Genomic DNA, 17,152 nt, shown 5'->3' with positions numbered 1-17,152 from the left:
TTTTCAAAGTCCTGGATCATCTTCACCATCATTACTCTGAATTCTTTTTCCGGAAGAGTGCCTATCCCCTCTTCATTTGGTTGTTTTTCTGGTGTTTTATCTTGTCCCTTCATCTGGTACAAAGTCTTTTGCCTTTTCATTTTCTCTGTCTTTCTGTGGCTGTGATTTTCAGTTTCACAAGATGAAATGCTGCTGATACTGCTTGGTTCTGCTGTCTGCCGTCTTGTGGAGGAAGCTATCTAGGAGGTTCGTGGGTGCTTCCTGATGGGAGGGACTGATGGTGGGTAGGGCTGGGTGGGCAGAGCTCAGTAAGACTTTAATCCGATTTTGTGGGTGGAGCTCAGTGACACTTTAATCTGCTTGCCTGCCAATGGGTGAGGCTGTGTTCCCACCCTGGTGGTTGTTTGGCCTGAGCAACCCAGTCCTGGAGCTTACAGGCTTTTTGGTGGAGCTAATGGTGGACTCTGGAAGGGCTCATGCCAATGAGCACTTCTCAGAAGCCCTGCCGCCAGTGCCCCTGTCTCCTTGGTGAGCCACAGCTGCCCCCCACCTCTGCAGGCAATCCTCCAACACCAGCAGGTAGGTCTGGTTCAGTCTCCTATGGGGTCACTGCTCCTTCCCCCTGGGTCCTGGTGAGTACACTTTTTTGTGTGCCCTCCAAGAGTGGAGTCTCCATTTCCCCCAGTCCTGTGGAGGTCCTGCAATCAAATCCCACTGGCTTTCAAAGTCTGATTCTCTGGGGATTCCTCCTCCCATTGCTGGACCCCCAGGTTAGGAAGCCTGACGTGGGGCTCAGAACCCTCAGGACTTCTGTGGTATAACTGTTCTCCAGCTTGAGTCACCCACCCAGCATTTATGGGATTTGATTTTAACAAGATTGCGCCCCTCCTACTGTCTCTTTGCGGCTTCTCCTTTGTCTCTGGATGTGGGGTGTCTTTTTTGGTGAGTTCCAGTGTCTTTCTGTCGATGATTGTTCAGCATTTAGTGGTAATTCTGGTGCTCTTGCAAGAGGGAGTGAGCGCACATCCTCCTACTCCGCCATCTTTATTCTCTCCTCTCATTACCATATAATAACAATTATGTGCCCCAAGTCAATAAACTCTCATTTATTCAGTCTGGTGCCCCTGGTCAAACACCCTCAAAATCCTTTACAATGGATTTTGTTCCTGTTAGTACAGGCTAGCTAATTTTTGCAATTCCTTTAGGATCTAACAAGCCTGGAATAACCCCAGCTGGCTTATGCTGAGATTTAAGCCTAGTTCTCAGCCTTAAAGCTAGGAGACAAAATGGGGGCATTTCTTAAGGTAGACATGTGATGCCTCATGAGAAAGAGCCCTTCGAAGTGTCTTCCTGTATGAGGTCAATGTTAGCTTTTAATAAGAAGTGTTGGGCCATCTTTCCAGGTCTGGTTCAGGGTGTCCACAGAGCCACAGTCCCCAGGGACACCCATCCAGACACCTCCTGCCATGTTTCCCCAGACAAGGCCTTGTCTTTGGCATAGTAGCCTCTGTTTTGGATGAGCTTTCATTAGTCTTTGAATCTTCCCAAACTTACCTATCAGATTTGGAGTTTGTTCCTCAGTTGTACCTGCTCTCCTTCTGAAGAATATAAGAGCCTCTTTGTAAGCTACTGCCCTATGGTGTCTTGTTTCCCCTCTCGTTCATCAACAAAACTTAGCCCTCTCCCTTTTTTTCTTGATGAGTCTGGCTAAAGGTTTATCAATTTTGTTTATCTTTTCAAAGAACCAGCTTTTAGTTTTGTTGAACTTTCCTATTTGTTTGTTTGTTTAGTCTCTATTTCATTTATTTCTGCTCTGATCTTTATGATTTCTTTTCTTCTACTATCTTTGGTTTTTGTTTGTTCTTCTTTCTCTAGTTACTTTAGGCATAAGATTAGGTTGTTTATTTGAGATTTTTCTTGTTTCCTGAGGTAAACTTGTATTGCTATAAACTTCCCTCTTAGGGAACCTATGCATCCCATAAGTTTAGGATCATCATGTTTTCATTTTCGTTTGTCTCTGGATATTTTTTGATTTCCTCTTTGATTTCTTCAGTGACCCATTGGTTGTTTAGTAGCATATAGTTTAGCCTCCACGTGTTTGTATTTTTTGCAGGCTTTTTCTCTTGTATTTGATTTCTAACCTCATAATATTGTGGTTGCAAAAGATGCTTGATATGATTTCAGTTTTCTTAAATTTACCAAGGCTTGCTTTGTGGCCCAGCTTTTGCACAGCAAAGGAAACCATAAACAAAATGAAAAGACATCCTACAGACTGGGAGAAAATATTAGCTACCAACAAGGGATTAATTTCCAAAATATACAAACAGCTTATACAGCTTAATATCGAAAAAACAAACAACCCAATAGAAAAGGAGGCAGAAGACTTAAATAGACATTTCTCAAAGAAGATATATAGATGTCCAAAGGACACATGGAAAGATGCTCAACATCACTAATTATTAGAGAAATACAAATCAAAACTACAATGAGGTATCACCTCACACCAATCAGAATGGCCATCATTAAAAAATCTACAAATAACAAATGCTACAGAGGGTATGGAGAAAAAGGAACCCTCCTTAACTGTTGGTGGGAATGTAAATTTGTGCAGCCACTATGAAGAAAAGTATGGAGGTTCCTTAAAAAACTAAAAATGGAGCTACCATGTGATCCAGAAATCCCACTCCTGAACATATATCTGGAGAAAGCCATAATTCGAAAAGATACATGCACCTCAATGTTCATAGCAGCACTATTTATTTAGTTAGTTTTTAGTTTTAATTTTTGTTGAAGTATAGTTGATTTACAGTGTTATGCTAATTTCTGCTGTATAGCAAAGTGATTCAGTTATACATATATACATTCTTTTTAAAATATTCTTTTCCATTATTGTTTATCATAGGATACTGAATATAGTTCTCTGTGCTATACAGTTGGACCTTGTTGTTTATTCATTCTATATATAAAAGCTTACATCTGCTGACCTTAACCTCCCACTCCATCCTTCCCCCCACCTCCTCAGCAACCACAAGTCTGTTCTCTTTGTCCGTGATTCTTTTTCTGTTCCATAGATAGGTTCATTTGTGTAATATTTTAGATTCTACATATAAATGATACCATATGGTATTTGTCTTTCTCTTACTTACTTCACTTAGTATGATAATCTCAAGTTCCACCATGTTGCTGCACACATTATTTTGTTCTGCCTAAATGTCCGTCGACAGATGAATGGATAAAGAAGCTGTGATATGTATATATATATTATATATATATATAATGGAATATTACTCAGCCATAAAAGGAATGCGATAATGCCATTTGCAGCAACATGGATGGACTTAGAGATGGTCATATTAAGTGAAGTACGTCAGAGACAAATATCATATGATATCACTTACATGTGGAATCTAAAAATATGATACAAATGAACTTATTAACAAAACAGAAATAGACTCACAGGCATAGAAAACAAACTTATGGTTACCAAAGAGGATAACTGGGGTCAGGGGGAGAGATAAACTAGGAGTTTGGGATTAACATATACACACTACTATATATAAAATAGATTAGCAACAAGGACCTACTGTATAGCACAGGGAGCTGTACCCAACATCTTGTAATAACCTATAATGGAAAAAATCTGAAAAAGAATGTATAAGTGTATATCTGAAAAAAACAAAACAGCAATAATCAGCCAATTCTACTTTTCTTATATGTATTGTTACCCTTATTATTTTTTTAATTTTATTTTTTATTATCTGTTTTATACATATTATTGTATATATGTCAACTTCAATCTCCCAGTTCATCCCACCACCACCACCCCCTTATTATCTTTTAAATGCCTGAATAGTCCCACTGGCAAGATTATCCCTCCATTGGGATGTTTTTCTTGTCCTAACCAGTGACATTTTTTAGCAATTGAGCCTCTTTGTTGTGCCGGAGAGTAGCCTTGCCTCACACCACTCAGGAAGGAGTCCTTCTTGCCACCCAACTAGTGACTAAATCAGCCCTCAAACCCCATTTAACACCTACTCTCTTGAACCACTCAAGGTACCAGTTGTGCTAGTTTGTATCTTTTAGGAAGCAGTCACCAAGACAGAGAAATGCATGAGTTTTTTGTTTGTTTTTTGCTTGTTTGTTTTACTGAAAATGCCTGTGACACATAAAGAGGCAAGTAAGCAGGAATAGGGAAAGCTTTCTGACTCTGATGCAGGTCTGACATTTATGAAATAAGGCAGGGAAGGAAGGACAGAATGGATAGGAAGAGCGTGAGACTGAGGTGCAGCTTTGAGAGTCTTGATGAACCTGCCAGAGAGCTCCAGAGTAAAGACTGCATATCACAGGATGCTTGCATTGGCCAGAAATAATCACATTCCAGTATCGCTGTTTTTCTAAGTAATTGCTGGAAGCTGTTTGGGGAGGATTCTCTTTGGCTCAAACACAACAATAGATCCTGAAAATGCTACAGCTGGAGGTTGTCAGTGGCTTGCACTCCTTGTTATAGGTTCTTCTTTAAAGGGAATTCTAAGCAATGTGCTTTTGTACTTTTATGCTGCCAAATTAGATATGGGCTAGAGGCTAGACATTACTTTTTACATTTCAGATCCTTTATCTGAGATCATTTCCCTTCTCTTTGAGTCACATTCATTAGAATTTACTTAGTGAATTGATTCTGGTTGTGAAAAACCAGAATAATTTAATGTCTTTTTCTTCAGAATGTCTTTAAGTATAGGATGATGTTCTCCTACATATATCATTTCTCTGTGTTCTACCTTCCATGATACTCTTAAGAGTTCAACCATCATTCTAAATGCCTTTATTTTATTGACTATCACTTCTCTCTGACTACTTTTATAATCTATCTTTCTTTAACATTTGTGACATGTCAATGTATGGTTTTATTTTTTATTTCTTACTGCTTCAGACTTCTAGGAAATCTTGGCTTTTTAATAATTATAAAAAATTACCAGCCACTATCTATCTCTTCCTCAGGCTCTCAAGTCCTTCTGGAACCCCAATTAGACATGTGTTAGACTCTTCGTTCTATTCTCCATGTTTCTTGCCATCTTTCTTATATTTATGTATCAATCTTTCTAAGATGCATTTTGGAAACTTTTTTCAAATTATACCTCCAGTGCAGACAGAGCAAAAATAAATTTAGTCAGCTTTTTAACTCATACTCTGAATTTTATATTCTATGTGCTATATTCTTCTTTTCTACATATTCTGTTTGGTTGTGTTTTAAATCTCTCAGTTCTTGTTCTTTAAATTTCTTGTTCCTAGCTCATTCTCAAAGATCTCATATCTTTAAACATATTTGCTTTTTATTCTTATTGATGATTCTGATATTTGAAGTGTTGACGGGTCTGTTTCTGCCAGTTCTTAATCATAATACGTTTTCATGATTATTTTGTGATTTGTCTTTTGGTGTGTGTATGGAGGTGCTCAATTTTCTTGGAGTTTTATCTGTGGGAATTCTTAGAGTTCTGGGTTATTGTTAGGCTCCTAAAGAGGATTATTTTCTTAGTGTTCAGACGTACAACTAATCCAGGACAACTGCAAATTAAATTCTGTGCTTGGGGTTTTCTTGGACCACACGGGTAACTTGAAAGAATGTAGACAGTAAACTTGAGGACTAGTTTATGTTTATGTGTTCTCTGGGAAACATTTATTTCCTTTTCCCTTCACCTAGCACCAAGTTTGAAAAGGCATGTTTTCTTGATGTCATCTTCTGGGGCAATGTTCTTTTTCTTTCCCTTATATTCTGAAGGAGTCAAAATTTCATGAGGGATATTCTGTTAGATTCCCTAACTAGATGGGCCATAGGATTTATTTCTTCCTCATATTAGCTCATGAAGAAGATTCTTGAGAATCTCTAGGGTTCCGCAAAAACTGACAGGTCAAGAAACTGATTTGGTGCCTATTTATCCAGCATTCCTGGTTTTAAATAATTTGAGGGATTTTTTTCATATTCCTTAATCTTGTCTATTGACATTTTATAGAAGATTTTAAAAATATTTATATTTATTCTCTTGGATTCAGTTGGGAAGTGTTGTTTAAGATATTTAATCCACCATACTTCTCGAACTATAAATACTGATAGCTCTTTATCAATTATGTGTTTTTTTTTTATTTCTTAAATTTTTAAAAAGATTTATTTATTATTTTATTTATTTATTTATCTCTGACTGCATTGGGTCTTCTTTGCTGTGCTCGAGCTTTCTCTAGTTATGGCGAGTGGGGGCTGCTCCTCCTTGTGGTGCCCGGGTTTCTCAGTGCAGAAGCTTCTCTTGTTGCAGAGCACTGGCTCTAGGCGCGTGGGCTTCAGTAGTTGTGGCGTGTGGGCTTCAGTAGTTGTGGCTCGTGGGCTCTAGAGCGCAGGCTCAGTAATTGTGGCTCACGGGCTTAGTTGCTCCGTGGCAGGTGGGATCTTTCCTGATCAGGGCTTGAACCTGTGTCCCCTGCATTAGCAGGTGGATTCTTAACCACTGCACCACCAGGGAAGTCCCAATTATGTGTTTTATTTAATCTCAATTTTTCCCCAATGTTTCTTATTCAAAAGGAAGGGTTTCTTACATAGCAGAGCGGCTCCCTGGCTGCGATCTATTGAAAGTCAGTCCTTGACACAAGAGTTTGTAAAAAAAACAAAAAACAAAAGTAAGGTTGCATATTTTAGTAACTGGATACTTTAAATGAAACAAACTTTCAATAAAAATCTAACTTACCCCAAAATACTCCTGGGAGAAAAACTCCCTGTGGAGGAGAAAAACATAAAAGTTACCTGTAGTCCAGGAAGGAGAACCTGTTTGTCCCCCAAATGTTTTCTTTTTTAAAGCCAACTTGCTGCATTCCTTTGTTATCTAGTACAATCTTGATGTTTACAAAACTTTTATCCCTTTCTGGTTTACCCATAATCTATTCTACTTCTAGAGCCTTCATGTTTCTCCCTATTGATCTTCTATCATCTTCTTCTTGCCATCCCCATAGGCTATTTTGAATGCTATTATGGTAGGACAGCATTCAGTCCATTGGAAAGTAGCAATATGCATTTCCAAGGTTCCCACTTACATTATTTTTCCTGTGAAAGACACTGCAGGACTAAAAATTTTTCACTGACCCCAAAAATCCTTAGCCTCAACTGTTCCTCTCCACCTCTTACTAAAGCAAACTGTCCCATCAATGGCTGCTAAACCGTGGCCCCACTCTTGAAGTCCCTGCATTTTGTCCTGTGACTAACACAACCTCAGTTTTATTACTACCTTTCAAGAACTTTTACAATGAAATTTGACCTTCTTTAATAGAGCCTATAAAGTCTTTAAATGGTTTTTTGCCGCCTAGAACACTCAGCTTGAGCACTCATCACATTGTAACTTTTAAACCAAATGCTTCAGTTAACTCCTTTTGTTTTTCTTCTCCTTTCACACCCCTTTGTTCAATAAACGCTTCGTGGTTTCCAGGCAATGGGGACCCTAGTTGCTAAGGTGACAAAGTGAATAAATACGATAACCGTTCTCAAGGCTTTTTAAAAATTATGTAATAAGTAAATAGTTTCCATGTGATTTAAACATTCTTCACATCCACTGGTAACTGAAGAAATACAATCCAAGTCTGGGTGAACTTGGCCTCTACAGATGAATAGGAGAAAAATATGAGGGCATATCTGACTCAAGTGGAGATGGTAAACCTGTGTTTCTGGAGATGGGGGTACCTTGTATAACATGCAGAGACAAAATACATTTCCACAAAGGAAGACATCTAATCTTCATATAAAGTAGGCTTCTCTTAAGGAATTTTATCCTTCAGCTCTCTTCCAAAGTGGGGTAGGAGATTCTGGCAAATTTACATCTTCCAGAAAATTTTTTTAAAAATGGGTACAGAAAAGGTAGATGGATTCCCGGAAAAGTTAGATAGATTCATTTACTGTTTTTAAGGAAATGTAAATATTTTAAACAGACCACTGGGGTGACAGCCAAATTGACATATCTGAGATTTCTCAAAACATGTTAAAGAATCTTCCCCTTCAGATTACTTTGACTTATTAGAACCTGTGAGTTATTGTCTCCAACTCCAAATAATTATTTAATAACAAACTATCATTGTGTACTCCATTGTTTTAGAGTTCTAAAATTATTTAAAATTAGTGTTCTTCACCCAATAAATTATATGCTTTTGGAATGTTATAGTTTAAATTCGATTATGCGTAGCTCTCATCCAAGAATTTAATGTGGGAGAAATAAGACTCTCTATCTGTATGTTACACTAGCTATGTCCTTATATTGCTGTTCTGTAGTGAAGGAAAGCCTGGTGTGTGACTGCTGGAATAGAGGCCTGAGTTCTCCCTTGTGGTGGCTATAGGTAACTCCCTTACACAATAGTCCTGGACTCTGCTGGCCACTGTCTCCACTTCTGTTTTGCTGACCTTGATATAATTTTACTTCACCTGCTGTGGAACAATGAGGAAACTGGGAATAAAGACAGGGCAAGACTGGTGATAATGGCAGGATTTTATTGCATTATTGCCTCTATTTTTTTTGTAAAAGGTGAGGCTATCTTTCAGAAGAGAGAGTTGGCATGTGTAACCAGTCTGTTCCTATGAGGTAGATATCTGGTGTCATCCCCATTCTGTTACTGGGAAATGGCCCTGTTGTGAAAGAACTGGCCCACAGGCACTCTTAAAAATCACCATAATATGGGAGGAACTTGCATTTGAGTAGACGTTTGAGTATCTACTGTGGGCAAGGGGCTTTGTTAAGCAAATCACACTCCTGTACAGAGCGAAGGGGAAGAGTCAGGAACAGCCTTATTGCTATTGAGAAGATATAAGGGTCTGGCAGATACTGAGTCTCCCTGGAACGAGAAGATTCAGAGGAAGTCTTGTAAAATGCACTTGAAAGGTCAGGAGACTGGTAGCATAGTTTCATTTCAAAGAGGAGCAATTCAATATTTCATTGTCTACGGGGAGTCAAGCACCTTATGAGTGCTCTTGTTTAATCTTCTGCTCCACCCTATGAGGTAGATGTTTCCCAGCTCTCACAGATGAGGGAACTGCAGTGTAAGGGTCAAATAGCCAAAGACAGTGAAGGGCTTCTGCTTCCAGGAAGACCAAGTGGAGGTACTTGTCTCTTTTTCTCCCACTAAGTACAATAAAAATCCTGTATGTAGAACAAATATAAGGCTCTGAAAGGTAGAAAGAGGAAGGACAGCAGGCTAGGAAACCCAGGCCCCAAGGAGCTACAGTGTGGAGAATTCCCTGGGTTTTCTTTTAGCTTCTTGTATTGTAGACTTGGAGCTGAAGAGACTGGCAACCAGAAACGCCAAGAGGCATAGACCAAAAGGCCCAAACGAAAGCCTGCTCTCTCTACTAAACAGACCAGAAAGGGAAAACCTAGCAAGACAGCAAACTTTTAGACAATAACCTCTACTCGTACCAAGCATCACATAAAAATGGTGGTGGAGAGCCAAGACTTGCACCCTCTGGGGGCTGTAAGGAAGTGCCATGCCCTCCCACAGGGATGGTGACAGAGAAGACTGAAAAGGAAATTGGGACTTTTGTCCCTTCTAGGCACGAAGGAGAACTTTGCCCTCCCCAGAGTGTGAATGCAGACTGTCGGAGCCTGGACTTCACCCTAACTCTGCAGTAATGAAATGGCATCCCTGCCTTTCCCCATTGAAGCTGTAGCAGAAAAAGCGAACTAAAATATAATGTAAAAGTAAGATCTAAAGTCTCATAAATTAAAAACATTTGCTCTGCAAAAGTCTCTGTTAAGCAGATGAAAAGACAGGTGACAGAGAGAAAATATTTGTAAACCATGTATCTGACAAAGGACTAGTATCCAACAGTAAAAAGACAAATCATTAGAAAATGGGCAAAAACATGAACAGATATTTCACTTGAGTATATGAGTAAATAAGCACATGAAAAGATATTCAACACTGTTAGACATCAGGGAAATGCAAATTAAAACCACAATGAGATATCAGTACCTACCTATCCGAACAGCTAAATAGTGACAGAAGCAAATGCTGGTTAAAAAAATAGTGACACCACAATGAGGTATCACCTCACACAAATTAGAATGGCCATCATCACAAAGTCTGGAAACCACAAATGTTGGAGAGGGTGTGGAGAAAAGGGAACTCTCCTGCACTGTTGGTGGGACTGTAAGTTGGTACAGCCACTATGGAAAACAATTTGGAGGTTCCTTCAAAAACTACAAATAGAACTACCATATGATCCAGTCATCCCACTCCTGGGCATATACCCAAAGAAAACCATAATCCCAAAAGAAACTTGTACCATCATGTTTATTGCAGCACTATTTACAATAGCCAGGACATGGAAGCCACCTAAATGCCCATCAACAAATGAATGGATACAGAAGATGTGGCATATATATACAATGGAATATTACTCAGCTATAAAAAGGGATGAGATGGAGCTATATGTAATGAGGTGGATAGAACTGCAATCTGTCATACATAGTGAAGTAAGTCAGAAAGAGGACAAATATTGTATGCTAACTCACATATACGGAATCTAAAAATGGTACTGATGAACTCAGTGACAAGAACAAGGATGCAGATACAGAGAATGGACTGGAGAACTCGAGGTATGGGAGGGGGCGGGGGGTGAAGGGGAAGCTGAGACGAAGCAAGAGAGTAGCACAGACATATATATACTACCAACTGTAAAATAGTCAGTGGGAAGTTGTTGTATAACAAAGGGAGTCCAACTCGAGGATGGAAGATGCCTTAGAGGACTGGGGCGGGGAGGGTGGGGGGGACTCGGGGGGGGGGGGAGTCAAGGAAGGGAGGGAATACGGGGATATGTGTATAAAAACAGATGATTGAACCTGGTGACCCCCGCAAAAAAATAAATGAATAAAAAAAAAATAGTGACACCAAATGCTGGTGAAGATTTAGAGAAATTGGATCACTCATATTGCTAGTGAATCACTCATGCTGCTGGAGGTAACATAAATGGTATCACTATTCTAGGAAACAGGCAGTTTCTTAAAAAACAAAATATCCCAGCAATTGCACTCCTGGGTATTTATCCTCTCAAAGTGAACACATATGTTCACTCAGAAGCCTGTTCATACTTATGGCAGATTTATTCATAACAGCCAAAAACTGACATCAGCCCTGATGTCCTTCAATGCGTAAATGGTTAAACAACAGTACCCACACTATAGAATACTACTCAGCAATGAAAAGGAATGAATTACTGGTACATGCAACAACCTGGATGTATCTCCAGAGAATTATGCTGAGTTTAAAAAGCCAGTCCCAAAAGGTAACCTACTCTCTGATACCATTTATAAGACATTCTCAAAATGACAACATTTTAGAGATGGAGAATAGATTAATAAATGCCAGGGGTTAAGCAGGGTGAGAGGAGGGAGGTAAATGTGGCTAAAAAGGGCCATACGAGAGAAACTCGTGGTGATGGACGTGTTCTGTATCTTGACTGTATGAATATCAATACCCTTGTTGTTACAGACAGAATTTTGTCCCCCCCCACCCAACCACCCAAGTTCATATGCTGAAATCCTAACCACCAGTACCTCAGAATGTAATCATATTTGGAGATTGGGTCTTTAAAAAGCTGCTTCAGTTAAACCAAGGTCATTAGGGTGGTCCCTAATCCAATATGACTGTTTTCCTTATAAGAAGCAGAAATCTGGACACAGACATATATAGAGGGAAGAATAAAGGCACAGGGAGGAGACAGCCATCTACATGAGAGAAACCAACCCTGACAACACCTCAAAGTGTTCAGCTCACCTGAACGTTAGCTTCTGAGGCCATGAGGCCTCAGGAGGAACCAACCCTGTGGACAACTTGTTCTCAGACTTCTGGCCTGCAGAACTGTGAGCAAATAAATTTCTGTTGTTTAAGCCACCCAACCTGTGGTACTTTGTTATGGCAGCCCTAGCAAACCAATACCTTCTTTATGATATTACACTACAGTTTCTTTTTTTTTTTGTCTTGTTACACTACAGTTTTGCAAGATGTCACCTTTCAGGAAAACTGGGTAAAGTGTACATAGGATCTCTTTGTATTATTTCTTACAACTGTATGTTAATCTATAATTATCTCAAAGAGGGAAAAACAAAAAACAGAAGTGGTTCTGAGGCTCAAATGCAGGTCTTTCTGTTGCTAAAGCTTATACAGAAAAACTGACCCAGACTTTTGACACAGTCCTGTGTCAGAGGGCTGTCAATTCCAAGGCTGAGTCAAAAATCCAAACTATGAATTTAGATTTAGGCGATTGATGTGGGTGCTGACCTAGAGTCTTAGTGGTGACAGGTCAAAGGTAGCATTTTGCCCTGGGTTTTTCTGATTTTCTTTATTGTGGATCAATACTTACTGACTACTTTCTTCCATATAAAAAGGACTCTATTTCATAGACCCATACCTTAGAGTAGGGAGTGACCTCAATTTCTGTTGCTTTCATATGTAAATGAAACTACCTCACCAAATCTTAAAGGTAATTGACACCACACAGTGTTCTGTGACTTTCCAAAGTCATACTGCATAGTTTTGAGTGCAACTGTTTCGTAGTGATTAAGAATATATTGCTTTTATAGATATTTTTGGTACCACATAGATGTGAAATTCATGTCAGCTACATTGGGTCCTCAGCTGAAAAATAGTAATCTGAATTAAAGAAATAGTAGCCTGTTTCCATGCTTAAAAAGTAAAAATCTAAAAGACAAAAACTCTCTGTTGAAGTCAGGATGCTTCTGTCTGTTTCTTAAGCAGTAAGGGATTTTTGTAAAGATTTTCAGAGGTAATTTTGACTTTGTGAGTGTTTGCTTTATATGCTGACTTTAGAAATTAACCTCCCATAAAATCCAATCCCACTTTGCTATTTTGACACTTCTTTTGTCTGGAAGTATTCATTAACATTTTGCGTAATTGCCCCGTTTCCAGAGCAAGTATATAATTTCCTACAGAGTGAAGGCTTCATAATGCATATCCAATAAAGTCCATCCCGTCTACTTGCAGTTGATGCCTTAGTCTTACTGTGGGTTTCAAAGAGATTTTTCTGCTGTGGATCCTGTTGAATCTTGTTGGCCACCTGCACTATTAAAAGGTGACCCCCAGTAGTGGCTATTTGTAACATCTACTATTTCTCAGTCATTATTCTCCTATGAACTTCTAGCTCTTTTCTTTCATTCTTTTTTTTAAAAATTTATTTATTTTATTTTTTATTTATTGGCTGCATTGGGTCTTCATTGCTGTGCCTGGGGTTTCTGTAGTTGCGGAGAGCAGGGGCTGCTCTTCATTGCAGTGCTTGGGCTTCTTATTGCGGTGGCTTCTCTTGTGGAGCACAGGCATGCGGGCTTCAGTAGTTGTGGCACATGGGCTCAATAGTTGTGGCTCCTGGGCTATAGAGCACAGGCTCAGTAGTTGTGGCACACGGACTTAGTTGGTCTGTGGCATGTGGGATCTTCCTGGACCAGGGCTCTAACCTGTGTCCCCTGCATTGGCGGGTGGATTCTTAACCACTGTGCCACCAGGGGAGACCTGGCTCTTTTCTACACACTGCTAGTGATCGTTGCCAAGTCAACTTGTAAGATTTTAAGCAAAATTGATCAGACTGCTTTCAAGACTTTGTTTTTTTCACCAAGATAGCCAGGTAAATATGAATCTAATTTTGATAATAATATTGGAGAATAGGGAAAGCAATGATAATGTACCTATGAGAACCTATGTTCTAGTGGAATATGAAGTCAAGGATGGAATTATTGAGACAAAGGTAGTTTATTTCTAAGGAGTAAGTTACATAGAACTTCAAGAAGAATTTTTAAAAAATCAGTTATACATGTTTTTTTGCTCAGGATTAAAAGCAATCATGGAAACAGATTTCACTTTATTATTTTTTCCACTGACATGACCTATTATTATTTTTATGTTCAAACAAACTACACTTCAAATGTTCTTTAAAAATTGTAATATTATCATACGGATAATTCCGGTGTGCATAGACTGGTAACTGATACCTTTTTATAGGTTTCTCTATTTTAGGTTTTGAGAGAAATAGATTCCTTAACCACTCCATATAGACTCTATGTGTTCCTTAGGAAAGCCCTGGAAAAAATTCAATCAGTTTTTCCACATTGATGAATGTTTTAGCTAGTATACCTAAGATCTAGAAGCTGGGTCTTCATTTCTTTTCTTCATATTTGTAACATAACACACTGCATCTCAATTTTTAGTGACAAGCAATCACAGCAATGTTTACATTCAAGCTGCTTGATTTCTGGTATCCATCAAATATTATAAAATGACTTTGTTGGCTCTTAAATCAGAAGCATTGTGGCTAGCTGATCTGATAGGCTGCATAAACTGCATAGAACTGTTCCTTTTGTACTACTGTTTATACTTGGATTTGTCCTTTCCAAATCAAAATAGTTTCACATTCAGCGGTTGGGTTTTCTTAATCCTGTGCAGGTATGTGAAGCTGATAGCAATATGGTACTTCATCCAAGAGATTTCATTAATTTTTTTGTACCAGAAACAAACAAATATGAATGACCATGTTCCATCTTTATAAAGTTATTGAAACCAACTCCCCATTAATACATATATGTATATATAATTACAATGGGTAAATATTGATATTATTGCTATTATAAACCTCAAAGCTATAAGGACATCATAGTGTTTTCTCCATTCTGTGAGACTGTTTAAAATAAGCCATCAATATATATAAAATAAGAAGCCACAAGAATAAAAATTTTACTTTTTATTAGAAAACGTACGATGAAAACAGCCAGGAAGGTTTATAGACATGGATCCTAGAAATGTCATTGGGTAAAGGTAGCTACTTGCAGCTCTTTTAAGTCACGGGCAGAAGGGCAATTTATGTATTTTTCTTCATATTTACATATACATCATTCTTCTTAAATAATCACTATCTGGAAAGTAATCACAATTTTCCATTATTAAGTACCTAATGTGTGCAAAGCTGTATAGAGCTTACAGAGGTTATACTTGATATTCAAATATTAAATCTTATAGCTGTTGTTTATCTGTGATTGTAAGTGGGAAAAAAATGAGTATTGAATTTTAGGTCTGGTGATTAATAGGGTAACAAGAAGAATGAACCAGAAAATTGAAAGAATGTGTTTATAACCTGTTGTAATTTGGGTTCCTCCAAGAAGCAGAGCCTGAAATAAGTCTTTCATGCAAGTATGTGATTTGGGGAAGGGATCCAAATAATGGAGGGGCCCGAGAAGGGTGAAAGAAGGAAGGAGGGAGAGAGCTTACTTGAGGGTTTGTTCTTGGGTTGGCTGTTCATGTGGGCAACTGGGGCTTAGTCCTGGTGGGGATACTTTAAGGAACTGTGTAGGAGACCCTTCAGAATTGTCAACCAGAGACACTGAAGAAAGGAGCTACTTGACCCCTACAGGCTAAAATTAACATTGGAAGGTGTTGATTTTCTCTCCCTTGGCATTCTCTCTAGGAAGCAGAGGATCCCTGGGACAAGCAAGATGGACATACAGAATAGCTGAGATGAGGCGCCGTTAAGAACACCTGTGCACAGCTAGTGGTTGATTCAGCAGTGGCCAGAGCCAAGGGTGGGCTGATGGGATGTGAGAGGGTAACGTGATGCCCATCTTTGACGTGCATTCACTAGGTGCATTACTGGTTCACTCTTAGCGCCTGTTTCCTCATCCTAAAAGAGTCAGAGGGTAACCTACCCTGCCTCTTTCCTGGGGTTAAGGATCTGTAAAAGCACATGGAAGCAATTTAAGTGATAATGCACTATAAAACTGAAAATAATTGAGGCTGTTCTAGACATGAGACATGTAAAAATGCAAGGAAAACAGAGAACAAAGAGGAGGTCACAGAAAGAATCTAGAAGGACATGAGAAGCCCCTGCATATGATGTGACAGTTCTGTAGCAACCATGGGCCAGGACAGGAAGATGTGCACAAATGATGACAAACATCACATTTAGCATCTAGGAAAATAAGTGTGTGAATTTAACAAATCAAATTTTCTACTAGCTAGCATTAGGAGATTGTTTCTTGTTAGAAATAAATATTGATTGAACTGATTTAGCAGATGTGTAATATATAATGCTCAGTCTGCCTTTCAGACCAATTTAAGATCGTCTGCATTTTAGTCATGCCCGTCTACCCCTCAGCTTTAGAGCTCAAATTCACTTTCTTCTGCAGTATTTTGACAATTGAAAGACTCCAGCTGGATTATTAATTTCAGCCCTATTTGATCTCTGAGGATTCAGCCAGTAGCTATTCTCCCATCCTCAAGTTACATGACAGTTATGCTTTTATTTCCTAAGAACTTTTGCAAATTTAATGTGTTAAATGCCAGTGTTACTTTAAATTCTCTTCTGAGCCTTAGTGTAGGTGCATATGCGTGATAGATATAATCAATGTTAACGATATCCCATATGCCATTTCTCCTCCCAGCAACTTGAAGACATTATGGAGGAACTTGGCAGAGGAGAGCCCAAACTGGTACGTACTCAAATTGGTAACAGCTCTCAAACCTAACATCTGAACCTCTGCAAGCAGCAGCCCTATGGGCCTCCCTAATCTAGGTTCCTAATGGCTCATACTACTTCCTTTCAAGTACCCCTTCCTGGAGAGGTAGTGACAAATACATCACAAGGGCAAGGCACATAACCTACAGCTGTTGATCTAGTCTTCAGTCGTGGTATAAATGTTGAGGTAAATGTTGAGGTAACTTTCTCTAACATAAACCTCAGGGTAACCCTCATCTCTCATCTATTGATATTCTTAAAAACCTTAATTCTATTTTTACTTCAGCTTCAACAGTCTCTGCATAATAAATACCTATATGATATTTCATCTTAAAACTTCAAAAATGTTCAAAGAATATCTAGTTCTTCTATCTTGAGATTCTGTGAAGGTGTTCTCCCCATGTGTGGGCTTTAGGATCTTAGCTATTTCCTTAAACTAATATTAGAGTGTCTGTGAGGTACCAGGAACTATGTGGCCCTGGGGATTCAGAGGTGAAAGCTGGGATTGCCTGCATCTTTAAAGGCAGTCCTGGTTTGATCTTATTTCATAATGAATCTCATTAAATAGTGATAAAAGTTGACATGGGTGACTTCGGGGATCCTGGGAGGGGTGCAGTGAGCTCC

The 17,152-nt window shown here is 38.9% G+C and overlaps 1 long non-coding RNA gene across 1 annotated transcript in view; it reads left to right on the top strand.

Moving 5' to 3' along the window:
- The window catches only part of LOC130829728 (uncharacterized), a 73,938-nt gene that overhangs the window by 35,898 nt on the left and 20,888 nt on the right, over positions 1-17,152 (top strand). Inside the window, exon 2 of the long non-coding RNA XR_009047647.1 lies at positions 16,455-16,502. This is a non-coding gene — a long non-coding RNA (uncharacterized LOC130829728). The remainder of the gene's footprint in view (positions 1-16,454; positions 16,503-17,152) is intronic.

Source organism: Hippopotamus amphibius, chromosome 10 (assembly GCF_030028045.1).
Source record: "Hippopotamus amphibius kiboko isolate mHipAmp2 chromosome 10, mHipAmp2.hap2, whole genome shotgun sequence".
Lineage (NCBI taxonomy): Eukaryota > Metazoa > Chordata > Mammalia > Artiodactyla > Hippopotamidae > Hippopotamus > Hippopotamus amphibius.
This window is presented reverse-complemented; position numbering and strand designations above follow the sequence as displayed.